Raw genomic sequence first — 27,831 nt, 5'->3', positions numbered from 1 at the left:
AACACAGCTCTGCTCAGCTGTTGCTGCCCACCAGGGATCTCTAAATGAAAGTGAGGTTGAACCACTTTGGCTGCTGTCACCGTCACACACACCCACAGATGACAACGTTGAGATTTACAGCCTTAGAAGGGACATCTAATCAGACTCAGACTTCACGTTTATTTACTCTTTACAGGCTGATAGAAAAGGTCAAAGTGTTGAGGTCAAAGCCTCGTTAGCCCATGTTGGTAGATGCTGTTACCATCTGACTGTGAAAAGCACATTTCTCCATTTGCGGCCCTTAAAAATTAGCTGTGTATTTTGACTACAGTTATATTTCCAAGCACATATATTCATTTTAATAACGTCAGTGTTTGGCCAATGCACAATTATGATTTGGAGTGCTCTTAAAAGCATGAAACGGACCTTAAAATGTTTATTCTTTCCATTCTGATGCCTTTGAGTCACATCTCAGAATATCTTAATGAAACTTTTGGGACTATGTTTGTTACTGTGGTGAATCAGCCAATCAGCTCTGGCATGACATCATTTTGCTGCAGCCCTAGAGACACTATGTACAGATCAAGAGATTAGCTTAAAATGTTATGTGGTTTAATAAGCTAAGATGGCAGAACAGCATCTGCCATTCAGATGAATTTAAATGCTAATGCCTAATATGTTTCTCAATGTAATATAAACCTCATGGTTCCACCTCAGAACGGTGCTGATTAACAGGAAACTACTCTTGATGTCTTTGATGACAAGCTAAAGGACTGTGAGAAAGAAACCTTCACATGAATATTAATATTCCCGTAGATAAAAAACTGTAAGTCATGTTGATGCTATATCCCATCAGTCCCTTGAGTGGCACCTTTGCAGATATGAGGAAGCAGGACCGTATTGGAGGGAAAGCTCTTCCAACATTTCAGTCAAATTATCAATACCATACTCAAAATTGCTAGCTGAATCCTTATTTTCAGAGGCAGAAGCAGGGCAGTCTTTAAGAGCGCCTGCAGGAAATTGAGCATCTAAATATTCTCAGAGGGCAAACATAGTAATATCTCGTCTGCTCTATTTTTTTTAGAGCTTGGAGAGGGGACAGTAGCAACTGTGTGTATGCAGGACATTCATGTTCATTTGCATCAGCATCTGTGCTTAACAAGAGTACTGGATATATTAAAGTTGTTCATGAGTGTTATGGAAGTATGCTATGATAGAAGAAGCGCTCCGAGCCATGGCAGAAGCTTGCATCCATGTTTTAGAGTAGAGACAGATGCCAATGTTGGGCTTCAGGGTAATATGTAATCACAAAGCTCCACTCCAAAGCCTTATGTTGATAAAAAAGAGAGACGAAGAGAGAATGGTAAAAAAAAAAAAAAAAAGGTCAGAAAAACGAAAACACACTAAAGGACATCTAAAGAGAAAAATAAGGCAATTTTCTCGCTCCTTGTTACTGTGGAAACCCGGGTTCACAGAGCGCCAATAAAGGTCTTTCTGTAGAAAACAACTCGTGGCCATCTCCCACACGCTTTTTATGAAAGTTGTAATAGACTTCCCGTCACTTTCATGAAATGGAGCCTACAGATTTACGATCTTATTTACGCACAGACTCCAGTGCCGAGCTCTGAGCTCGGTCTAATGAAAACCGCCCTAGGTTCAAACCCACATACGTCTCGGGGGCCAACAGGCCTCTGTAATTGGTTTATATTTTCCGTAATGTGTTAGTAAGCGACCTCAAAGTAAAGGCCAGCCGGAGATCATGAGCAGAAGTGGCAACGGTGAGTGAGAGGAAGCCCAGAGAGGGGAGGTGACCTGAACTTCCTGCTCTCAATGCTTATTGATCAGCTTTCCTTTGTCGCAATTGGACGTCAATACCTGGGTGGTTCTCCACAGTAGGGAGTGTGTGGGATGTGTGTGACGGTTTCCAACCGAGCCAGGGCTGAAGATCAGACTGCGGGATCGAGGCTGGTAAAGGTCGAGCAGCGTGTGGGGCTCACAATGAGGGCTGGGCACGTAATGGAGCTGGTGTCAGGCTTTGGCAGCGGTTCGGCTGAGTAAGAAACTGCCACTCTAGGTCTGAAATTAGACCTCAGCATCTTCCCCCTCAGCAGCTCTCTGCTTTCACTTGGTGCTGTCACTCACTCTCTCTCTTTCTTTCTCTCTCATTCTCAGGGTTTTTTTTCGGTGTTTCTATCCCTCCCGCTCTCACAAACACTAGCTGCGGCATCTTGTTATCTACTGCCCTCATACCAGGTTCTTTCCTCCTTTTGATCTGTTGTTCTGGATTTCTCGGTGAAGCTATCAGTGTGCTCTTCTCCATGCCTTTCACTTGACATTCTTGTGTTGGAGTACAAAGTGAGCTTGGGCCTGTGGGACATCAGTTTAGACTCTCAACTTGCCGATTATTCCTCTGTGGTGCCTAGGACACCATTCAGCCTTGATGTCATCCCTATTGGGTAAAATGTGCCAAATTGATTTCTGATCTCCCATCAGTCTTTGCTCTCAATGCTGCTCTTATCCTTGTAATGGCTCAGAGCTCAAAACAAATTTAGGCTCTCACATAGTGCTCTGACCAGGTACAACAAAACAGCTCTCCAGTGAAAATAAATCTTGCTGTTCAGTAAAAATACAGCACAATGTGACAAACAGGGCCTCAACTAATGGTTAGGTAATAATCTATTAATTGTTATTCTGTTTGATTGATTGGTTAATCAGAAAGATCCAAACGTTAGGATAAAACTAACTGTCTATCATTCTAAAGCAGAAGTTCACTTAAGATTCACTTAATTAAGAATCACTTAATTATAATTGAACAATTACTATGAGGAACACACTTATTTACTCATCAGAACATCCAATTGTAATTATATTCAATGTATAGTGCATTACAGTAGTCCCTTTACTGTGTCAACTCTTAAGAAAATTGAATAAACATATAATTTCTATTAATAAATATTTAAGCACAATGTATATTGTGGTCTGGTTAGTTTGCTAATGAAGCAGTTAAAGTGGACATAACACACACAATTTCACCCAATCTCATGTTAGCCTTGAGTACCTACAGAGTAGTAGTGCATCTTTCCTATCTCCGAAGAGTTTGAATCATGACCGGGATCTTTTATGGCAGGAACAGCTCCATCATTCAGTATCAAACAATATGCAAATCCAGTGCCGAAATGGGCCGAATAAAATATTCGTCACCAAAATGACAGGAAGAAATAAACACTTGCCAAACTCTGTTTGTGCCCCGGAAAATTAAACTACATTCACTGTTCACATAACGTTAGGTTCTTTGGGAAGCTGAACAAAGTTATCTTTCCCTTACATCCAAAAACACACTGCTTTAGAGACATCTATCTTGAGCGAGTCCTGTGCAGCGCTGCCGATGATGTTGATGGGCATGCTCCTGCTCTCGCTCTCACTCTGGGGTGCGTTTCCCAAACACAACTATGGTCACAAGTTCCTCTGTTACAAGCAGAGTCAAATAACATGTTGATGTGTGTGTCTGTGGACAATTCTGAGAGAAATGCCCATACAAGAAATCCTGCCCTTCATGATGTCATGAAGGTCCATGCTCGAAAAAAAAAAAAATATATATATATATATATATGAACCTGGAAGGGGTGCATAAAATACAGAATTTCTCCGTCATATCTCCAAATCGTTTTTTGAAACATTGGCCAATTCAACTCTTTAACTTTGTAGATTACACTGAAACATTCTCATGTTTTGTACTGAAGAGAGAAGAGAGGGTCTTATGCTTAGATTGTGCAGTTTTTCTTTAGCAGCTCAGTCTTTGTCCTCCATTATTTTCCAGATGCATTTTGTCCATAGAAATGGATTTTTTTCTTTTATATAGCTGTATAGTGACATGATTGATTGAATGTTTTCCTTGCATGTTACGCAGACATGCAATTATTTTTATTTTCAGCTGATAATTACAATTGATAATTGATTTTATCAATGCATTACAAAATCCCCCAAAAAAGAGTTTGTGCATTGGTTATCGTGACACGTCACATATTCAAGTCAGAAACAACACAGAAGTAGTTTCTGTTGAAACTAACAGTTAACCCAACTATCTGAATTCTGACTACTCATTTTTATTACTTATGCATAGCATAAATATGCTATATTGCATGATGTATTATGCATATTATGGATTAGTATAAACATATTATGTATATAATAGATTTGTGTTTCCACCATGTTTCAAATTGAAATGCAACCCTCAATGTCAAAACCCAGCCACTCGTGTATCATCTGGAATTCCGAGTTTCCCACCCGTAAATGGGACTTGCACGGTCATTCATGTGCACGAAACTTGTAATTACGATATTTCAGACTACACTTGAAGAGCTGTCAGCCACATAATTGCTGTCAGCCATGATTAATTTATTCCACAAGTGACTGAATCCTTTAATAGAGGTGAAAGTGAGTCATGTGATTAAACATGGCCGCCCCCTTGAGGTGACCCTCTTAATGTAGAACAAAACTACTTATATTAGGCATTTTCTCATGTAAGTGTATATGATTTTTAACTAGCTCCTATTAATTTCCTTCTGTACAACTAATTAAATGAGGAAAAAATGAGTATCCGGGGATTTTGGACCAATGTGATTTGACTGCAGACAGGGTCTTCCCTGCTCAATGCGACAGAAATAGAAACCAAGCAGCTGACAAAATGTCTTGCTCATCACTTACCATGACCCCGGCAGGTTAGGACAACAACTAAAATGAAGATAGAAGGCGTACCATATTTTGCCTTCTGCTTTATAGTGTCGCACCTGGTTAAGATACACAACATATGATCAGCAACTCATTCACTAGCTCGTCTTCTTAAATGCCAGCAAACAGACTGCGCACTACTGACAGAGTAATCTGATCATTTGCAGGCTGTTAAATGTAAATGAGAAGTAAAAAAAAACAAGCGCACACGGCTACACTCACCCTGCCGTTTACGGATGGCAGCTCAACCATTACTAATTAAACCTTGGCTCATTTCATCTGACCTGTTTGTTCATAAATAACTGGCCTATTCCATAACACGCAGCCTAATACAGTACAGATGCTGTATAAGAAGATCTGAATAAGGACAAGATGCTACACCCATCTGTGAGTGAAATGGTGTGTGTGTGTGTGTGTGTGCCCCCTGTTCTCTACTCTGCCATTAGCAGTAGATGAGAGGAAATTACAGCAGAATGAATTGGTGGGTGGTAATGAGTCCAGGGGTGATTCTAATCAGTTCTTAAATTAAAACTCAACATTTATGCAACATTAATGAACAGAAAGCATATTTATGTGAAAGCACAGCTCCCCATTGGCCTCCCGGCTCATATCTTCCACCCGTCGGATGTACACACGTGCCTAACCGATGTTTAACATGTGAGGTGCATGTACTGCACCGATGATTGATGAAGGGGCTGCAGGCAGCAGATTGGCGTATAGATTGAGCCAGAGCTCAACGGTAACCATATCTGACGTGCTCAGACACTAAGTCGCAAGTCTGTCGTGACGGGAATGAGACTGATGAAGAAATGTTAGGGTGGTAATACACTCGAAGAGCGCATTCTTTCAGGCCAGGGCGAGACACGCTTGGGCTAGTTTCACATCGGCTACGAGTGGTCAACAGAGCGGGCCGTGTCTCAGAGACTAACCGGCAGACCTGTCTGTGTTCATCTCACGGAGAAGGCTGGATTTATGTATCGGCTCACCTGGGAAAATACCATCCAGCAGTTTCAGCGAGTGTTTGATGATAGTGACACGAAGCACAGAAAATCTCTGCTAATGGAAGTGGAGACCCTGCTAGGTTTGACAGCCGCTGAATTCCGGACTGGACAGGAAAATGGCCATTTATAACAGTATGTGGCATTCTTATGCAAATCAATGTGTACTGTACAAGCAAGAGGTTAGATGAACAGAAGGAACGAGGCTAATGACTTTGAGCTAGAGCAAACTTATCAAATCTGAGTGTGACTCTAAACCACTGGGAACCATGTATGTGTGTGTGTTGTTTGTGTGTGTGTTGAGCATCAGCAGTTGTATGTGTGTCTGCCTCTCATGCCTTCAGGCTATGCAAGCACCTTAACCGCAGTGAGAGGGGAGACTTTATGTGTGTCGTAATCTACTGGGTCAAAAAAAAAAAAAAAAAATGAAATTTGGAGTTTGGTGCATTTTTAGACCTTTAATTTTCAATGTCATTTCATCGTGTTGACATTGGGTTTTGTTTTGCTTCTTTTGAGAGAGAGAGAGAAAGCTAGGTTGTTAATGCCAGTGTTAGGTAGCCAATGCTACCTAAACGAAAATGTGCTCCAGGGGAGAGACAGAGATGGAGAATAAATTGGAGAAACGGATACCAAGAGAGAAATGTTCTCAAGGCAGGATTAATCAAAACAACAATCAATGTTTTGCCTGCATCTTCAAATTCAACAAACCGATCAAATTGAAAAGACAAGCGCCATTAGATGGTTCAAATGAATTGCAGCTCCACAACGAATGAAAACAGACCTTCAAAGGGATCAAAATTGTGCACATTCCTTGACTAATAAAGAATTCAAGTCGAATGAAACTCAACTGACAGTCAAAATGCAAAAAAAATCGGGAAGGCTAGATGGAAGCAGAGTTGTTTTTTAAGGGAGCATAGCGCTTCCATTAGAGACAAGCAGAGGATGAAACATGGCTGTTTTCCAAAATAAAAATCACTTAAAGTTGTTTTTCCTCAAACAAAATCTCTGTGATGCTTACAGAAAAACTCATCAGAGAAACTCATAAAATTATAAAACTGCACTTCAATATAAATGGCAGCAAAATATATCAATTATCAAGTAGAATTGTTTTTTATTAGCATAATAATTGTTCGTTTTTTGTTTTGATTTCACAATTTCACAACAACATGTCATCATTCATAAAGCCGTAAATTGTTCCGTCAAAACGAAAAACATGCAACAATGAATGCAAGTCCAACTTCTAAGCTGCTTCGAAACTGTGTGCTTTGTGTAAAGAGGTATACAAACAAATTTGACTTGAATAACATCCATTGTGATCATTTGTGTTTGTGAAACCTGTATTCTTTATTGCCTCTGCACCTAAATTTGCAAATCAATTCCTTTTGATTTTGTGAAATTACATTTGCCTGGCAGGCTAATAAAGCATTATTGAGTTGAATTGCCGTAATTTGAATTACATTGAGTGAGCGAGAGATTGCTCAGGGACGAACAGAGCTGAAAGATACAGGAAAAAGGGACAAATGAGAATGATAGGAAGGTGAGAAGAGGACAGACTATGGAGGAAAAGGAGTGATGTGGAAGGAGTGAAAAAGGGAAGGAGACAGAAAGAGGGCAGAGAATGGCAGGGATTGGCAGGAGTGACAGGATGTGACCGTGAGCTCATGGGGTGGCTGCTTTACTCTCCAATCACATAGTCTCTCTGTCCACTCGCCCATTTAATCTGATCGGGGAAGTGTGGGGAGAGAGAGGGTGAAGCGTGAGAGTGAAAAACACAGAAGAGGGTTGCAGAGAATGAAAACGGGAAGGTTAGAGCAGAAGGAGACATTTTATTGCTGCTCCTTTTTCTTGTAAATGCTATTTATCTTTAATGACATCCTCGTGTTCTTTTCCAAACTGGCTTTATTCTTCATTTACTCTTAAAGGATAGCCTCTAAAACATAGAGCTGCTCAATAATGGCTAAACAGTTAATAACAAATAAATCTAATTATTAATCATGATTTTTCTTTTTTATAATTTTCACATATGCACAAGTCAAGAGAATGTCAGCTTGCATGTTTTGCTCGCAGATTTATTCACAACAAACCATGTGAAAGAAAAACCGACCATTACACATTTATTTGAGCAGAATATCTCAATACAGATTGCTAAACTCCAAATTGTTTACCGGTGATTTTAGCTCATCTGGGCTTTTTCTGTAAAGTAGAGTGAGCATGTGCACATGGTTTGGGAAGATTACGTAGACAGAAAGCAAAAAATGCATCGATTTATGGAAAAAGCTCTGATTGAAATCTGGCAAATACAACCATGAAAGCCTGTGGAGGCTTGTTACCAATGCAAGATAACACAAATGGCAAATTATAATATAGGGTAACACTTTAGTATAGGGTCCAATTCACACTAATAACTAGTTGCTTATTAGCATGTCTATAATGAACATATTGGGTGTTTATTAGTGCTTATAAATTGCATATAATGCATGACATTCATAATCCTACACAATAACCTAAACTTAACAACTACTTTATGAACTATTAATAAGCAGCAAATAAGGGGTTAATTGAGGCAAAAGTCATAGTTAATGGTTAGTTAATAGTGAGAATTGGACCCTAAAATAAAGTGTGACGAAATATAGTTCTCAGGATAAATATCCAGTGGGCAAATGTTGCAGATGATTATGCTTAATAAATCGAGAGAGAAGCAGAAATTGTATTGTGCAGCCACAGTAAAACCTGAAATCACCAGCATCATAAACATACCTAATTGTGTTCTCTACAAGTTAAGCTCAATCAAAGGCATTTGTGTAAATGATGATTAGCACAATCATTTATTTCCATTTGTCCTTCCTGGGCTACAGAGAGGCACTTATTGTCAGAATACAATAAAATATTCTATTAAATAGCTAGAAGAGATAAACAATGATTAGTTTAAAAATTTATTTCTAATTGTGTATTTCCACTTTTACAACTTTGTTGTCAAGCCCACACTATAAACCAAACTGTAAAAATGATTTAAACAGCTTTACAGCTCAATTAATACACATTCTTTACAGAAGAATTCATGTAAGTGCCTTTAAAAGCTTGACATTTTTGTGGTTTGCCAAAATTTTCCCCATTTACTTCAAATAAATATCTCTCTATCACCTCTTTTAATGAAAAGTATGAAAGGTTAATATTCAATATTACTCCACAAATTTTGAGTTTAAATTGTTGCTACAGTATACTATTAATGAAAAATAGAAGTCAATGGAAAGTCTCCACTATGATAAAAAGCAAACATCTCTCTGTGTGTTTGTGTGTGTGTGTGTGTGTGTGTGTGTGTGTGTGTGTGTGTGTGTGTGTGTGTGTGTGAGTGTGTGTGTGTGTGTATTTGAGTCTATGCATTGTTTCAAGACATCCATCTCCTGACTCCACCCCCAATGAAAAAGCAGCATTATCGATCCGAAGCAGCTCTATTTCCTCCAAGTGTCTAAGCTTATCAAAACATCCTCCTCTCACAGATGCCACATTCTATTCTGCTCATGCATTTTGCTCTGTCTCTCCATGCACCTTCTGCTATCTCTCTTTTTACATCTCTCCATGTCTTTTTCTATGCAGGCCCTGTATCCGAGCCCAGAGGAGGGCTGGCAGATCTACAGCTCGGCACAGGACGCAGATGGGAAATGTATCTGCACAGTTGTGGCTCCAGCACAGAACATGTGTAATCGAGACCCACGCAGCAGACAGCTCCGTCAGCTTATGGAGAAGGTGACATTCGTCTCTTACATGCACAATAACCTAAAGGACACACACTTGTCAAGAGCAAATCCTAGTTGAGTAATATTTTGTACATATATTTCGCAGCCATTAAACATGGATCCCAAACATTGCATAATACTGTTCCCCATTAGAGAAAGTTTGTGGAAGTACATGATGCAAACAACCGGCTAAAAGAGGACGCGTCCTAAATACTGCTGTGAAATTGGATTCATTCTGCTGAGCCGTTAGGATTTTTTTTTGTGCTAATCGTGCTCATTAGACTAAGACCAGGCAAAGAACAACTGAAAAAAACTGTAAAGTACATCCTAAATCAGGAAATGGAGCACTCAATGCACAGGGCTTTACTAAAAGCCTCAGATTCACACATAAAGCCTGTTCGAGAGTATGAAAATTAGCCTCTACATGTGAGCAAATGATGACAGAATGTCTTTCAAAGTCTGTGTCATACATTTCTTTCATCTGTGGAACACAAAAGACTCTATTAAACCTGAATGACCACATTCTGACTTGGTGTGAAGTAAAAAGGAAAGAGATGGAAAGCCCTGTTAAAAAGACTATTAGATCAGCAAGCATTTCCTTGCTGGTTCAGACTGGATTTTGCTGGCAAGTGGTGGTTTTATGCCGGTCTGTTTTGTGAAACTCAACTTTGTTAGCATAGCTGATGGAGCTGGTCAACCACTGGCAGTATCCAACACACAATATAACCTTGTTCTTTTCCATATGTAGTGAGGGACAGAATTTGAAATCTAAAAAAAAAGAAATCAAGAAGTGAGAGAGAGAGAGAGAGAGAGAGAGAGATGTTTTGCTCTAGAGAAACGACTGGGTATTGAGTCTGCTGATATGCACAGTTCAATCGATTGGCAGTTAAATGCAGAGTGTCGGCATAAATAGAGTGTTAGACTCTGAGATAGTTGACTGGCCCCCATTTCCTCCTTCCTCACCAAGCCCTCAGTGGTTTCCAGCCTCATCTGTGAACAGCAGCCCATTAAGAACCGCACGTCCCCATCAACATCATGCTCAATGAATCAGAGAGAGCATTGGAATCACACTACAATGAGAAGCAGCTGTTTGACTAGCTAATGAGCACAGCTGATGGTCACAGAAGCAGAGATGAAGAGCGAAGCAGAGAAATAGAGACTGAAATTAAAGCAGTTTGGAGAGGGATTCCTGAAAAGACTAATTTGGGACTCCAGACAGAGTGAGTCAATAAGGCACAAGACTCAGTCACAGTCAAGCCAATCTACCACAATATAAATACAACAATATTTTTATTAATCACTTACCCCCATGTTGTTCCAAACCTGTAAAAGCTTTGTTCGTCTTCAGAACACAATATAAGATATTTTGGATGGAAGCTGGGAGGATTGAGAAAGTCCCATAGACTGCCAAGTAGATAACACTGTCAAGGTCCAGAAAAGTATGAAAAGCATCATCAGAACAATCCATCTGCCAGCAGTGGTTCAAAAACAAAAATAACGACTTTATTGAACAATTACTTTGTGAACAGTTTCTCGTACAAAAAATATCCTTGTCATACTTTTTCTGGACCTTGACAGTGTTATTTTCTTGGCAGTCTATGGGACAGTCTCAAGCCTCCCAGTTTTCACCCAAAATATTTTCAATTGTGTTCAGAAGATGAACAAAGATTTTTTTCAGGTTTGGAACAACATGTGGGTAAATGATTAACACATTTTTTTTTGGGTTGGAGTATGCCTTTAAGTCGCTGTGGTATATTTTTAGCAATAGCCAAAAAAAAAAAAAAAAAAAAAAAATAGTATGGGTCAAACTTAGTGATTTTTCTTTTATGCCAAAAATCATTAGGATATTAAGTAAAGATCATGTTCCATGAAGATATTTTGTAAACTTCTTACCATAAATATATTAAAACTTTTGATTAGTAATTTGCATTGCTATTTGCTAATTTGGATAGCTTCAAAGGCGATTTTCTCAGTATTTAGATTTTTTTGCACCCTCAGATTCCTGAATTTCAAATAGTTGAAATACTTCTCTAAAATATTTGGCAGGGGAAAAAATACTCCTTAAAAAAAAAATTAAAAAATTAGCAAAAATGCAAAATTAATATATTAGTACAGGTGCTGGTCATATAATTACAATATAATCAAAAAGTTGATTTATTTCACTAATTCCATTCAAAAAGTGAAACTTGTATATTATATTCGTTCATTACACATAGACTGATATATTTCAAATGTTTATTTCTTTTAATTTTGATGATTATAACTGACAACTAAGGAAAATCCCAAATTCAATATCTCAGAAAATTAGAAAATAACTTAAGACCAATACAAAGAAAGTAGGGGTGCGCAATAAATATCGTCTGATAATTAATGCGCATCTCGTCATTAAAGCCAGTTCTCTAATCAGTGGTAAATTCCATAAGTTGCGTGATTTCACATAGAGCGGCTGTTACTACAGGTAGCCGTTGTGTTAACTGACTAGCTGCGCAAATAAACACTGATAATGAACGTGCTTGAATTACTGCAGCAATGCGGCATGGCATGGAGTGGATCATTCTTTGGCACAAATCAGGTGTTATGAGAGCCCAGTTTGCTCTGATAGTGGCCTTCAGCTCTTCTGCATTCTTGGGTCTGGCATATCGCATCTTCCTCTTCACAATACCCCATAGATTTTCTTTGGCGTTAAGGTCAGGTGAGTTTGCTGGTCAATTAAGAACAGGGATACCATGGTCCTTAAACCAGGTACTGGAAGCTTTGGCACAGTGTGCAGGTGCCAAGTCCAGTTGGAAAATGAAATCTGCATCTCTCATCTCTTCCTCCAGACTCTGATATCCAAAGGAAATGCAAAATGTACTTTCATCCGAGAACATAACTTTGGACCACTTAGCAGCAGTCCTTTTTGAGGCGAGATGCTTCTGACGCTGTCTGTTGTTCAAGAGTGGCTTTACACAAGGAAAGCGACAGCTGAAACCCATGTCTTGTATACGTCTGTGTGTAGTGGTTCTTGAAGCACTGACTCCAGCTGCAGTCCACTCTTTGTGAATCTCCCCCACATTTTTGAATGGATTTTGTTTCACAATCCTCTCCAGGGTGTGGTTATCCCTATTGCTTATACACTTTTTTTCTACCACATTTTTTCCTTCCCTTCGCCTCTCTATTAATGTGCTTGGACACAGAGCTCTGTGAACAGCCATCCTCTTTTGCAATGACCTTTTGTGTCTTGCCCTCCCTGTGCAAGGTGTCAATGGTCGTCTTTTGGACAACTTTCAAGTCAGCAGTCTTCCCCCATGATTGTGTGGCCTACAGAACTAGACTGAGAGACAATTTAAAGGCTTTGCAGGTGTTTTGAGTTAATTAGCTTATTATAGTGTGGCACCAGGTGTCTTCAATATTGAACCTTTTCACAATATTCAAATTTTCTGAGATACTGAATTTGGGAATTTGAATTTTTAAGTTATAAACATCAAAATTAAAAGAAATAAACATGTGAAATATATCAGTCTGTGTGTAATGAATGAATATAATATACAAGTTTCACTTTTTGAATGGAATTAGTGAAATCAACTTTTTGATGATATTCTAATTATATGACCAGCACCTCTATATTTTTCAAAGCTTTGTCTGGATATTCAACCACGGGTTAAGAAAAATTGACACTTAAGACTGGTTTTGTGGTCCAGGGTCACGAACGTCAACTTACATGGTTGGTTAACCCACTTGTCCAGATGTCATTGATGTTTGAAATTTGTCACCATGTTTGTTTTGAGAGAGAATAATGGATCAATCTGTTTATTATACAAAGGGATTAGTGGTTGACAGTTTTGTACACCACTGACCTCACTGTAATACTATCATTCTGTTTTATTATCATCAATTGTATCAAGTCACATTGGATAAATGCGTCTGCTAAATTACTAAATTTTAATGTAATATTATATGGACAGAAACAGTTGACATTTCCGCAATTTATCATAAATTACATTATATTAAATTAAAATTTTGAGAGTTACATTTTTTATGGACTTTCCGTTTATACCCCACACAAACTATCTTAAAGGGATAGTTCATCCGAAACTTTATAATTCACTCATCACCATGTTGCCCCAAGCTATTTCTTATGAAATACGTTAAAGAAGGATTTTTGAAGAATTTTTCAACATAAAGAGGTTGCATGAAATGAATACATTTGACTCAGTTGTTATATTGTCTTCTTAAGTGATACAATCTCTTTGTTTGAGAAACAGATTTGAAATGTAATCACTCTCAAAACAAATCAAAGCATCAGTTGATGTAAACGTTTACACAAAGTAAAGTGTAACTTCAACTAACATCAAGGTTTAACAGTTCTTAATGTCATGTGACCAAGATACTTGATGTTTGCATTGCTATATTTGATGTTATCTGCATATATGTAATGTACATTGACCAATGTTTTGATTTGATTTGAGAGTGAATAAAGAATCAGCTGGTTTTCAGAATGACTGTTGTCCTTTTTAGAGTGTTCTCAATACTGTATGGACAGAAACAGCTGAGACTTCAAAATAACTTCTTTTGTGTTCTGCAGAAGTATTAAAGTCATTAAAAAAAGATCGGAACAGCAGGAGGGGCAGTAAATGATGACAGAATTTTAATTTTTGAGTGAACTATCTCTTTAAATCCTGCCACAAATGCTATCTTAAATCCGTCCTTACCCCTTTGTAAGGGTCTAAACACCTTATCTAAAATCGTAGAGCAACACAACTCAACCACTTAGACAATAAAATGTGTGTGGGGCTATGCAAGCAGCAGTGAGGCACTAATGCTACTGCCTAATAAAACGCAGACTAATGAGGACACCTGGGTCAGTCCTTCTCTGAGAGAGATGTGTTCAGAATTAAACTACCACCGCCCAGCCTCTTGTGTTTGTGCGAGAGCGTGTATCTGCTCAGTCCTCCTGAGCAGTCAGCGACATGCATGACAAACAATAACTGAATGCAGAGTGAATATGTGATCCCACCTAACCCTTGCCCGAGTCCAAACATCCACAATCCTCAGTGCTAAGTGTGACCATTGGGTCTGACAGCTATGCAGATCAGCTAATTAGACAAGAGCCCTCATGCACATCAGTTTGGACATGAGGAGAATACCAGCAATGCAATCCTTGTCCTTTCTGATTCTCTTAAGAGCAGCCAGGAGGAGGGTGTGTGAATGTCTACGTGTGTGTTTGCGGCCTCTGAGAGTATGTGGGTGTATATTGGAGCTAGTAAGGTGTGTGTGCTGATCAGCAATCTCATTCCCATCGCCTGTGTGTTGATGTGGCAAGATGCACAGTGGGTGATCTGAATATGTAGGATGGCTGATTTGAACTACAAAAAATTGAAGGCGTCATACTGTCGTGTCCTCCAAAAGCATGCCTTGATGACTCACACTGTTTTGACTTTGTGTTTTGTGGTATTTAACAGGTCCAGAATATCACTCAATCCATGGAGGTGCTAGATCTGAGGACGTACAGAGACCTGCAGTACGTGAGGGACACAGAGAACCTCATGAAAACAGTGGACGGCAAATTGAAGACTGCCTCTGAAAATCCACGCAGCCTCAACCCTAAGAGTTTTCAGGTACATATGCAACCTAAAAAAAACAAAAAAACAATCAAATTAGTTGTACCTTTTCTCATAAAAATGCCTACACTTTTCACAACGCCTACACTCACCCTCCTAACAAGTGCTAGTCACAAGTGCACCTCTTGTGGTCAGGGGAGTAAGTTTACTCCACATCCTTTACCAGTTAGACTCCATTAGATTCACCCCCTATCCGGTTCATGGCACCAGTGCAACCAGTTCCACTTGGCCTGTTCCAAGCAAGACTTGATCCAGGTGACAGCCAGCATTAGAGGCGGGTGTGCTAACAAAGAAACATACTTTAACATCAGTCGAAAGTGTGCCTCTTGTGGTCAGGGGGCCTTCACCAGCTGGACTCCATTGGATTCACCCCAATCCGGGTAAGGGCACCAGTGCACAAAGTTCCACTTGGCCTCTTCTGAACAAGGCTTGAACCGAGTGACACAAAGCATGGAAGGTGAGCTCGCTAAAAAGGACACTAAAGACTGCAGCCTCTAGCGCCAGTCACTAGTGCACCTCTTGAGGTCAGGGGATTGAGTTTTACTGCACAGCCTTTAACAGCCAGCCTCCAGTACATTACGCTTTAAATAATAAGTAGGTAACATGACTGGAGATTGAGCAACATCAGTGCATGCTAAATAGCATTCACAGTCTCTGTATTTTTATATAGTGACATCACAACCTTCCCACCTCCAGACACTCTACTCTAAAACTCTTTCCGGCGCCTCTGCCCCTACATGAAATTGACACTGACACTAACCTTCAATACCTCTGATTTTTGTGCTTAATTGAGACACACCAAAAGGTCTTCTGAAAGAATTCAAATACACCTCAATTATTTATACCTAGAGCTTGGAACTTTCAGTAATGAGTGTGTGCGTGTGTGTGCGTGCATACAAAAGGTTATGCTTTTTTTTTTTAAACTAGCAGCTGCTTTCCCAAAGGCTAAGATTCAGGCCCATTTATCATTAAAGCTTTTTATCCCTTGAATACATGGGTGTGCTTGTAGCTCGGCACAATCTCAGAATAGTAGAAGGACTCAATATACAGACGACTAAATGGAAGAGCACACTTTAAGATGAATAACATGTAGCCGTCTGCTAAAGAGAGTGGAATGGAAGCCACAGACACTCCTCCCAAGAGTATCACTATCATTCAAAAAGCATCACCACCACTTACCCATCCACCCCACTCTGCTGCGGTGTGAGTCATCTCACCAAACCTATCATAGTAAATTATTCTAAAATGTTCCAGAAATCATTCCTCTTCTATCGATACATGTTCAAAGCACCATAATCCTTTTCCCTCCGCTTTCTCTCTGCTGGAGCTGTGAAAAATTAGCGAGATGTGTCAGTGTTAAGAGCACTTTTTCAAAGAGTGGGAGCCTCAAAGCCTGGCATTATTTCGGCGAGGCTGCTGATGAATGTAGAGAGCTCAAAGTCGCCTATGGCAGGTAGGGAGATTAACGAGACTAAATTTTTGTGTCTCGGAACTGGAAAATGAGATTTATGATGTGGCACCGCAGGGCTGAGAGGAGCTCCATCACCAGATTTACGATAAACTTTAACAAGGAGGAAACAGCCCCTCCTGTGGTGAGCATGCTTTATTGATACACCTGCTATTCAGACCCCCTTTATTGATATGCCTCAACCTATGCCAGACCTGCCAGTCCGCATGGCTGTGGTAACTGATTGCCCACACTGAACTAAGATCAGCCCACAAGTTTTAGCTCTTTCGTATATGCTTGGTAACACCGAGGTGGAGAGCTGACAGCGCTTTGATGAGTGGGCCTGTGACACTACGCCGGACAAGCAGTAGATTGTGAGAGATTGCAAATTCATGAAATCAATATTTGGTTCTCATGTGAGGATGCATTCGTATCCGGGGCAGGAGACTGGTCATGCAAGATTAAATATTGGAGATGAACGTGGTGAATAGTTAATAAAATCCATGCAAATTCCCAAAACATCTGTGAGAGGGAGATTAACGTTTCTCATCTTTCCTAACCACCATTTCACACCTTCCTTTGTCCGTTTACCTCAGGAGTTAAAGGACAAGGTTACTCAGCTGCTTCCCCTGCTGCCAGTGCTGGAACAGTACAAGGCAGATGCAAGAATGATCCTTCGCCTGAGGGAGGAAGTGAGGAATCTGTCTCTGGTACTAATGGCAATTCAAGAGGAGATGGGAGCCTATGACTACGAGGAGCTCAGGCAGCGAGTGCTACTTCTGGAAACTCGCCTGCACTCCTGCATGCAGAAACTCGGTAAGACATCTAGCAGCAGTGGGTTTGAGTTGATTTTAATAATTAAGGAAAGGCAGAAACCAATCTATTGACTATGTGACCTATTACAGCAAGAAAATAGACAGAATTTTTACTTGTTGGATTCTCAGTAATTTACTTTTAAATGTAAAAACAAAAGGGAAGTAGACATGCCTGATGGTTGGGGAGACCACATTAGACCCAATTAAGTCAAAATGTGCTTGCTGTCCAATTACATAAGTCATTTAATGTTAGAATGTTAAAAACAGCCAGATACCAGGCCTCAAACTGAAACGCCCAAAGTATTTTTGGCTGAAAGAGTAATTGGCTTTCAGATGCATGATGAGACAAGCTCATGTTCTAAACTGATGACTTCACAAGAAAATCCAAAATGATTATATAACGGATATTCGTTAACTCCATAAATGTCACTTTTGGCAGTTTAATGCTGTTCAGTGAAGTTCCGCTGAAGCTGTCGTTCATAGCCTCGTCTGTTTTATCACCAGGTTGTGGGAAGTTAACTGGCGTCAGTAACCCCATCACCGTCCGCGCTTCAGGGTCAAGGTTCGGCTCATGGATGACTGATACAATGATCCCCAGCTCCGATAATAGGGTAAGGTTGACCGCACTGCAACACTCCATCACTCCATCACTGCCACTGCTATGATGAGCCGTCTCTCCCCGGAGACACACACATATACACACATTGTGACTGAGTCAGTGTTTTGGTACAGTGAAGCTGCTCCTCAGTGGTGAGAGCTGAGTCATTGATGGATGGTTCTTCCACCATTTTTCTCCGTCCCACACTCTTCCCTTCTCTATCATGCTCATACTCTCTCCCCCACACTTCGTTCTTCTCTCAATCCTTACATCTCCTTTCAAAGCCACAGTCCTCATATTAATTACTCCATCAGGGGGTTGGGTATTAACAGCTTGTTTAGGCAAATGTTTCACCAATCAATGCCAGCTACTACTAGCAGCTATAACCATCATCAGGGGAAGACACATACTGTAGGAATGCGTCCTGGGCCCAGTGATGAAAGGCAGTGTTACCCAACCCTGTTTCAGGAGGCATACCAAAACTACGCATTTTCAAACTTATCTTAAACTTGCTATTCGGCTGAAAATATCACAAAAAAATCTATTTCGGTGTTTGGAATAAGAGAAAAGACTGAATATATTGTACTGAATGATGATATGACACGATGAAATAGCAACCAGCGCAGAGTGAGAGGCATGCACTCTTTATAATGCAGCACACGTCAACAGTGTGGAAGCATTTAAAATGGTCCGAGAAAGATGCAAAAAATTATTATAAGCATCAACAGCGAGAGACTGTCTAGAACTGCAACGCATGTTTCGATGAGAAGAGGAAGGGGTAATTGTTGCTGGTTACTATATGATGACTGAAATCGCAAAATGGCCTTATTTACTCAATTAGTAAATAAACAGCAGAACGTTATGTTTTCTAATACACACACACGCATTGTATGTATTCTGACAGCGCTGTACGAACCCGCCACGCTCTCTGCTTGTTAACCAGGGTTCAAAGTCCAAAGCTTGAGGAAAATCTGTGCTGAACAAGTGTTACTCGTCATTTTCTCTCACATTTTTATGATTTTTAACAAGACATGTGACGATGCGATACGTGTGACGTATTTGTAATGAGACTCAATTATAAATCTGCTGTTGTGAACAAAAAGCATTGAGGTCTTGCTGCACGTTTTTTCACCAAAATAAAGTTAAGCTATATATCTCCATCAACATTCATAAACATTAGTATTGTAATTTTACTGTTTCTGAAAAAAAAGACAATAATAGTGATAATAATAATTACAACAGCTCTGTAAATACATTTATTTTAACATACATCTGTAATCTGTAATATTTTCTAATGTTTTAAAAGAAGTCTCTTTTATTTGTACAGTAGAAAAATACACACACACACACACACACACACACACACACAAAAAACATGCCTAAAGGGTTCTTGGTGGCCAAAATTTTTTATTTAACTAACTCATGCATTTTAAGTTAAATTGTGCTTTGTTGGTATAATGTCTGCTAGAATGTTAAAAAGTTAGTTCAGTGTTAAATATATTCCAAGTAGCCGCTTTTCCACTGTCGGGCCAGTGCTTTAAACGGGCCAGGCTGGGCTAATGGCCAAATAGCGCAGCGTTTCCACCGTTGGGCCAGAAGCTCTGCTGCGCTTTACCAAAACCCGCCCTTTACACGCCTCTCAGGAACAACGTCATGAAACCACATCATTTTACAAATAAGAGAAGTTATAAAAAAAAAAAAGGAATAAATCACTGGAATTAGTGCAATCACAAAGCGAACATGATAAAAGCCGTTTTTTTTGCACGCTTTGTTAAATATTTAAACCTAAAAATGCATTAATGTTTTACTATAATAATAGGATTCTAATAAAATCCTAATAGAATAGGATTGAAAACTAGTTACACAGAAATAAAGCGTCATGAACAGAGCCTACCTGTTTATTCAGTCGAATCGGTTTCTGTTTATTTGTAGTCACAGTAGCCTATTTATAGACTTGAATCTACTCTCGAGATGAGACATATGACAGACACAAAATATGTTACTAAATAAATACACTATTGTGAAAGAGAATAAGAAGCTGACATCTGATTTCTTCAAGTGGAAATTTTACCATGTTTGCTATGGCAACGTTAATGCCTAGTCTTTTGCATCGCCTATAAATATTTCTGCCTTGTATGGTGATTATAATCCACATCGGAAGTTATTTTAAACATTCCGTTGCTGACTGAAAGTGAGTTTTGAGCTTCAACTTATTTTAAAAGTCTTTAATGCTGGAGTTATATAGCTGTTATCTTTCTAAAATTATCCACGGCGCCGACGCTCTCCAGATGCAGAGAAACTCTGCCTTTGTTATAACCACTCCTCTAGCCCAGGCTGGCCCGCTTTGGCCCAAAGTTTTCGTCAGGCCAGAAAACCCAGGCTGTTGGCCCCCGAGGAAGCACAGGCGAGGCATGATCAAGCCCCGTAAGTGACCGTGGAAACACGACTGGCCCTGGCACACACTAGCATGCCCGCTTTTGGCCCGAAAGTGGAAAACTATTGTTGTTTTTTTAATTGATTTTTTTTTTGCTTTGAAAAGCAAGACAAAACAGTAAAAAGCACATTTTGGCTAGTTAATTTATGCAATGTTGTCAGGCTGTATGTCATGTCACTTTCACTTTGTCCCTGGAAAAAAAAATAGGCAAAATGCATGAAAAAAAAATACCTATATGCACTATATGCGCACACTGTTTCTGAGCACTGTCAAAGAGGCATACGCACGTGAAGAACGTGTTCATAGAGTGTGGGAGAATTTATTTTGAAATTATTAAGTTATTTTGCCACTTTGTAGGCATTGAACTGTTAAATACATGCTTTGAAGTGTCAAAATGCCTGTCTTTGCAAATATACTCATAAGCACAACAAAAGAAAACGTCTAACAGTATTTTGGATCTGGGCAGCTCTTAAACTGACAGCAGTAATATTCTAGCTGTCTGTCTGTCATTCATGTTAATAAAACAAAAATGAGAGAATATCAATTTCGTAACTATATTGTGATATTTATTTTGTTACAGTGAAATAAAATGATTTGTATCGTGATATAAGCAATAAGTGCGATGTGTAATGTCAGTGTGTTTCCAGGAACATTGTTGGAAAACACTTTATGTTGTAATCTACTCATCGGTCCATTTACGAGAGGGCCTACCGAATATTGTCCATGGGCTACATTAGTTTTTAGCAACAGCCCTGTCAATCTCAATGGAGAACAGGATTGAAGAATTTAATAAATTGGCTCTTTTTAAATTCATCAGTGTGAAGCCGAAAAGGAAATGGAATGGCAGGTAGAGGAATTTAATTCCAAAGACATTCAACACAGGTAATCTATCTACTGTTCCCTCTGTCCAGTCTTAAAATTTCCACTATAAAAGGACTGACATGGAAAGCACAACAAGCAATGATCATCAATTATTCAGTTTAAAGGGGGCAAGTCAAACGTTCATCATCAATTATATAATCCTTTATCTTTGGCTTTAATGATCACATCACTCGTTAATATCAATCACGATCACAAAATCACGAAATATCGATCAGGTAAAGGGACAAATAAATCACTGCAATTAAGATAATGGTCATATCAATCTGGCAGGCATCTGAGCATTCACTGTCCCTAGATTTACAATGTCGCACACTCATCATTGCAGGTTAATCTAGTAAAGATCTGGACTCCAGCATCCAAAGCACAACATATGCCATTCTTCTCAGAAGGGAACACGGAGGTGGAGATGAATGCTCCACTCACAGATCTACAGGGACTCGTTTAGCCCACAGAGGAAATGCTATACTTAATGTTCCAATTATCCTGCCTGTCCAGAAGTCACCTGCTCTCCTCCTCTCCAGTCACCACGCAGCCCCACAGTAGCCTAAAAATAAAAATGCACCGCATCTCTCAGTGGAATGAGAAATGGGGAAAGAGGCAGGGAGGGAGACTGCAGGAGGGAGGGAGGGAGGAAGGAGGAGAGGAGGCCAAAGATAGCAGGGGAGCGTTAAATCCTCAGAGGGGCTTCATTATGCAGGAGAAAGAACATAATAACCATCCTAAATAAGCTGACTGTCTGAAGTTTTATTACGATGTGTTAATAAACAGTGCACAGCGCATGGCTTGGTAAAGATGGGGGCACAGCATGGCTGTTGTGTGCCTGATAGATACTTCAGCCTCATACAGTGACGGCGAGTAAGGAGAAGAGAAATGAAGAGAGATGGAGAACTGCTAACAGGATTGATTTCCTGTGAATGTGGGGTGGAAAAGGGCAGGGAACAACTGCTGCAGCCGAGTGCAGAGCACACACAGCATCTCCACTCCCACACAAAGAGCAGATCAATAGATTTAACAACACGCACAGACACACCTAGACTGTGCACAGTGAGAGTCACCGCTGGTTACACAGGAAGAAAGGCTCTGCTGTCACTCTCTCAAAAGTAAGTCAGGAGATGGCGTCTTTTGATGTACTGTACTTTCATCCGGGTATATGCTCTTTCTACACCATTCTCGGCAAAGAAATCTCAGCTTTCATTTCTAATCTGATTCCTCCTTCTGCTTACACAGGGGTCAAAAAGTATTCTATTTCAGATTCTTGTTCAATCTGATGTTTTTTTTTTGTTTTTTTTCAATGTTTTAATATCCTGTATGTGCCCATTTAGTTTTAATGTCACCAGCACTCAAGCTGCATGAATGACAAGTTTATGTAAAACTCGATCCTCCAGCAGATTTGAAAATTATCCAAAAACCTCTTTAATGGAAATGGAAACATGAGTGATTAGTGTTTTTGTACAAAGGAGTTCACGCGGTCATGAAACATTGATTAGTGACTAAGAATTTTTTATTTTAATTTTTTTCATATTTGGCTAGACTCTTTCATTCAAATTAAAAGTTTGTATAACCATTTGCTATTTTTATTTATCTTTTATATTTACTCATTTTATTTTTAGTTTATATAGTTTATTATTTTCAGTTTTTCATTTCAGCCTCAGTATTTAGGGCTGACAAAGTTAATCAGTGTAGATTATATTATAATAATACACTGGTATACTGTATACACATTAAGGATGTGCATCTCCGTAACTGATGCCGATGCAATGCATAGCAAACGATATGATACAATGTGATACAATTTCCATTGTGATGCGATATGTTTCACCCTTATTATGATGCAGTGCAATCCGATGTTGATTCGGTTCAACACATTGTGATGCAATGCAACACACTGTAATGAAAAAAAATATGATGCACCCCTTGGTCTCCATAGTGCTGTAATATGTCATATCCATGTAGCAGCAATGGTAATGAGAAACAGTTTAGAGAGGAGAAATCAATCTACATATAAAATATTTGTCACAAATTATTGGTCACTTTCTAAATAATAAAAGTTAGAAATGATGCATCATGATACAAATGCCAATTTATATCTAATGCACACTTTTTTAAAATTGATGCATTGTTTCATAAAATGTAATGCCAATTCACCGATGGGAATCTGTGAATTTTACCATCATTAATGTTTTTTTTTTTTCATTGTTTGTATCATGCAAGTTACATTTATATGTCTTATTGTGTCTCAGGTGTGGTCAATGGACGGTTACTTTAAGGGACGTCGTGTACTGGAGTACCGCACAATGAACGACTTCATGAAAGGCCAGAACTTTGTGCAGCATCTCCTGCCCCACCCTTGGGCTGGTACGGGTCACGTGGTCTACAACGGCTCCCTCTACTACAACAAATACCAGAGTAACATCCTCATCAAGTACCACTTCCGATCCCGAAGCATCCTGGTGCAGCGCAGCCTTAGCGGCGCGGGCTACAACAACACCTTTCCCTACTCCTGGGGTGGATCGTCCGACATCGACCTCATGGCTGACGAGAATGGGCTATGGGCTGTCTACACCACCATTCCCAACGCTGGAAACATCGTCATTAGCCGTCTGGAGCCACAAAGCCTGGAAGTGCTTCAAACGTGGGATACTGGCTTCCCTAAACGGAGCGCCGGCGAGTCGTTCATGATCTGCGGCACACTCTATGTCACCAACTCCCACCTGGCCGGTGCTAAAATCTACTTCGCATATTACACCAACACCTCAACCTATGAGTACACAGACATCCCTTCCATAACCAATACTCCCACATTTCCATGATGGACTACAACCCCCGAGAAAGAGTGCTCTACACTTGGAACAACGGACATCAAGTCCTCTACAACGTCACATTGTTCCAGGTCATCAAAACAGCTGAGGACTAGGTCATGCAGACCTTACAAACACATTTGCTTATACACAAATGTACACACACTGATATGCCCACACACACATACACACACATTTATGTGGAGGGGGACATTACTAAAGCTTAGACTTTTTTTTACTGCATTCCAAACTTCATAGAGTGCTATTATTCATCTTATGTTCTGAAGAGAGCAAGATTGGTACTGGTACAGAAACTGAGCCTTTATTTCCTTTCCTGTGATGATTCAGCATGAGTACTTTCTTTTGATTTGTGGAAAAAGAATAAATAAACATCAAACTTTACCATTTTCAAGATTCTCCTTTTTCTTTCCCCCCCATGGTTAATAATGGCCACATTCTGTAGTGAAAAGGTTTGAGTAAATGTTTGTTCGCCGAGCATTCTTTGTGAAATCATTCACAAAGCCTTTTTCTAAACTCCAGCTGTAATATAACTAGAGATGTGCCACAGCAGGATGAGCCAAGCTCTTCTTGACTGCCTGAGGAAGTGAATCCAGCTCCTGTTTGGTGTCAGCCATCCTGAGGAGAGACGTCAGTCAGACGGAGCTCCATGACATGAAGGGCTGAAAGGTGAGGTGGCTGAGAAGAAATGAGAGACAGCGGAAGAATGAGAAAAAAACAGCAAAGCATTCAGTCGGACAGATGAGGCCCCGGGCTACACTGATGCCTGCTGCTGCTGCTGTTGTTGTTGTGTGCACCTGCCAAGTTGCAATCTGTTTCCATGTTTCTTTCGAGGCATGCCTCCTCAGCAGGCTATGTAGAAATATTAAATTAGAACCTGTGGGCTTGTCCAACTACCTGTTGGATGTGTTCTTTATTCAATTTGAGTTAAGACGGAAATATACTTCCCTTGTCCGACCTGCAGACAGTCTGTGTGATGTCATTTTGTGACACAGACAATGTAAGTTCAAATGTTTTGAGTACTTAGAAATATTAACTGTACACACCGAACCCATCAATCAGCATTCACGATAAACAGAGCCTCCATACTGTTATTTTATTAAACCAAAAATACTAAAAGTAGTCCAAACTGCTAATCGACTATTCTGATGCCATACAGTATTAAAAGGTGTTAATGTATAACCATCCTCAATTCCAAATTAATTTTTACATTTGAAACAACTATGAAGTAGGACACTATTATTCATGAACACCAGTAAAATCTGAGAAAGTCCACAAAACTCTAACGCTATTCCTGGCTGTGTGTAGCACCTACTGCTCTGCACGTGTATTTTTAACATGAAGTCTTAACAGGTTATGTGGCACATTTCAAAGCAGACTGTTTTGTGAATCTGTCGGTTTACACAAGTCTCAAATCACAGTAGCAAAAAAAGTAGCAATTACTTCAAAGAGACAGAACAAACAGGGTCAGACTAAATGGTGAAACTATAAACATTGACTAATGGTATGATATAACCCCTTTAGCAGTTATAAAGGTAAAGGTACTACTTGTATAAGACAGGAAGTCAGACAAGTGAAGGAGAAAATAGTGCACATTTTCAGATCCCACTGTCTCCTCTTCAGTTCTCCTCTGTGAGTTCAGCAAACTGTTGTTGCAAAGAGCAGCTCTGCATGAATCTCAAGGTTTGTTTCACACTGCATGCAAAAGAAGCACGCAAATGATGCAGCAGCCCAATTACAACAGCAGGCACACATGATCCATGAATATTAGTTGTGTAACAGAACTGTAGAAATACACAGTAAAATAAAGTGATTTTCAAGTTAAGTTAAGTTAAGTTTTTTTTTTTCCTTCCTAAATTATGAAATGACTATCGGGAGTTAAGCCTTTAGGAATTACAAATTTGATCGTTGTGAAAGTGAATTTGCATCCAAATTGTAATTAACTGACGCATGAAACAGAATCTGATACAGTGTATACCGTATGGTCTATTATGTTTCCCTTTTTTACAAAATATTCCCACAGTGAAATATAATAGGGAAAAAAAGCAATGAAAATTAGGCAAATTCACTGTCTCCACAAAAATACACAGAGAAAATGAGAGTGAGAGAAACAACACACAAGAAAAAAAGTGAAATCCAGTGCAATAATTCATGGGTTATTGATTAATAAATCAAGTGTGCAGATCACAAGAGAACTGTGTCTTTCTTAGACCAGAATAAAAAGACACCGCCACAGCCCCACAAAACAACGCCTTAACTTTTCAGTGCATCAGTGGCGTATGTATAATGCTTTATCTGCAGTTTCAAACTCTTACCAAGCCAAATGTGAAACAATAACACATTTGCTTTTACATCTTCATTAAATGTGGTTACAGTCTTTCTCAGACCCTCTCCAAATGTAATTTCTAATGCATCTCAGGTGCATTTACTGTGTACTGGGCTTTTAATGTTAAGTGCCATTCGATTATAATCTGATCGCCAAAAATGTTAAGAGGGCCTGTTCATCATGCATTAAAGTTCTTTTTTTCAAAGAATGTGAGTAGTTTTACATCACTTAAAAAACTTTATATTGCTTACAATTGTATTTATAAATAGGTTTATCAGTCCCTCCAGAAAAACGCATATTATTTTTGTGATTGTTGCGGGCAAAAATCCTTGATTTTGCGGCAGGTTTTCTTAAAAAATGCGATGGAATATGCAGGATATTTTTGCAATCTTATGCGATGAAATTGCGGGAACTTGCACAAACTGCAGTTTGACAAAAAGGTGACACCCCCCCCCCAACACCCTGTTCTCACTTGGCTACTACCTTACTGTAATGAGTCATTTCTTATGACTTCATATGATAAGCATACTAATAGGAATATTCAACAACTTCTGTAAAAATGAATACAAATAAAATATACACACAAATATACAAATGCTGTTTTACAGGAATTGCAAAGCGCAATCTCTTACCGCAACGTAAATTATTTTACATACTACTAATATACTTACAACTGTAAGGATTTGGTACTATTCTGTAACAAAAAAGTACAATCTTACAACTGTAGAGGTGCATCAACTTCTGAATGAAACTACAACAGTCCACTGTGAAAATGAAAACTAACTGCATAGCCTTTAACACTGGCCTATCATTCGCCATCCTCATCCTCTTCCCTCTGTCAAAATAATTTGCCCCCCCTGTCATGTAACACACCGGGTAACTGCTTCGCGTGGTCTTTTGCGCTTAGTTTTGTTAGCAGATGAGAATGATTTGCGTCCTTCACCCTGGTTTCACCGCAGGCTTCACAGATGATGTTCACGTCGCGCAATTACGTCACTTGATAAGGTTCCCATTGAAAAATAATGGCGATTTACTTGTGTGAAGTAAACGCAACATTTTTCAACTTTCTGCTAAGATATATGTGACTTTTTTGCAACGAAAATTATTATTATTATGAAATCATGCTACCTCCGCCTATTTTGCTTCCTGAAATCGGCAATTTATACGTCGAAAGTGCGGTGTATTTGAAAAAATGCGACCCCCACATAAATATACGGCCCTTGGCTGATTATGCATTAAATCACGCGATCGCATAATAGCGTTTTTCTGGAGGGACTGGTTTATAGTGAATTTTCAACATATTTTCTTCTGAGAGTACCGTGCTACGTAGGGCACACAAAGACTCCCTGTTGAAACTCTTTTGAAGGCTGCTTAAGAGTGCAGTGTGAGTGCTGCAAGCTGTTAATAAGACTGATGTTCATGTGGTGAAAAACAGGCATTATGCAATTTACAAGCTCAATAATCGGGGAAATTA

At 39.4% G+C, this 27,831-nt stretch overlaps 1 pseudogene; it reads left to right on the top strand.

Moving 5' to 3' along the window:
* The window catches only part of LOC113095432 (noelin-2-like), a 29,442-nt pseudogene extending 5,024 nt beyond the window's left edge, over positions 1 to 24,418 (top strand).
* The last annotated feature ends 3,413 nt before the right edge of the window (positions 24,419 to 27,831 follow it).

This window comes from Carassius auratus, unplaced genomic scaffold, assembly GCF_003368295.1.
Source record: "Carassius auratus strain Wakin unplaced genomic scaffold, ASM336829v1 scaf_tig00215723, whole genome shotgun sequence".
Taxonomy (NCBI): Eukaryota; Metazoa; Chordata; class Actinopteri; order Cypriniformes; family Cyprinidae; genus Carassius; species Carassius auratus.
The sequence above is the reverse complement of the archived record's forward strand: the minus strand, read 5'-3'. Positions and strand labels throughout refer to the sequence as shown.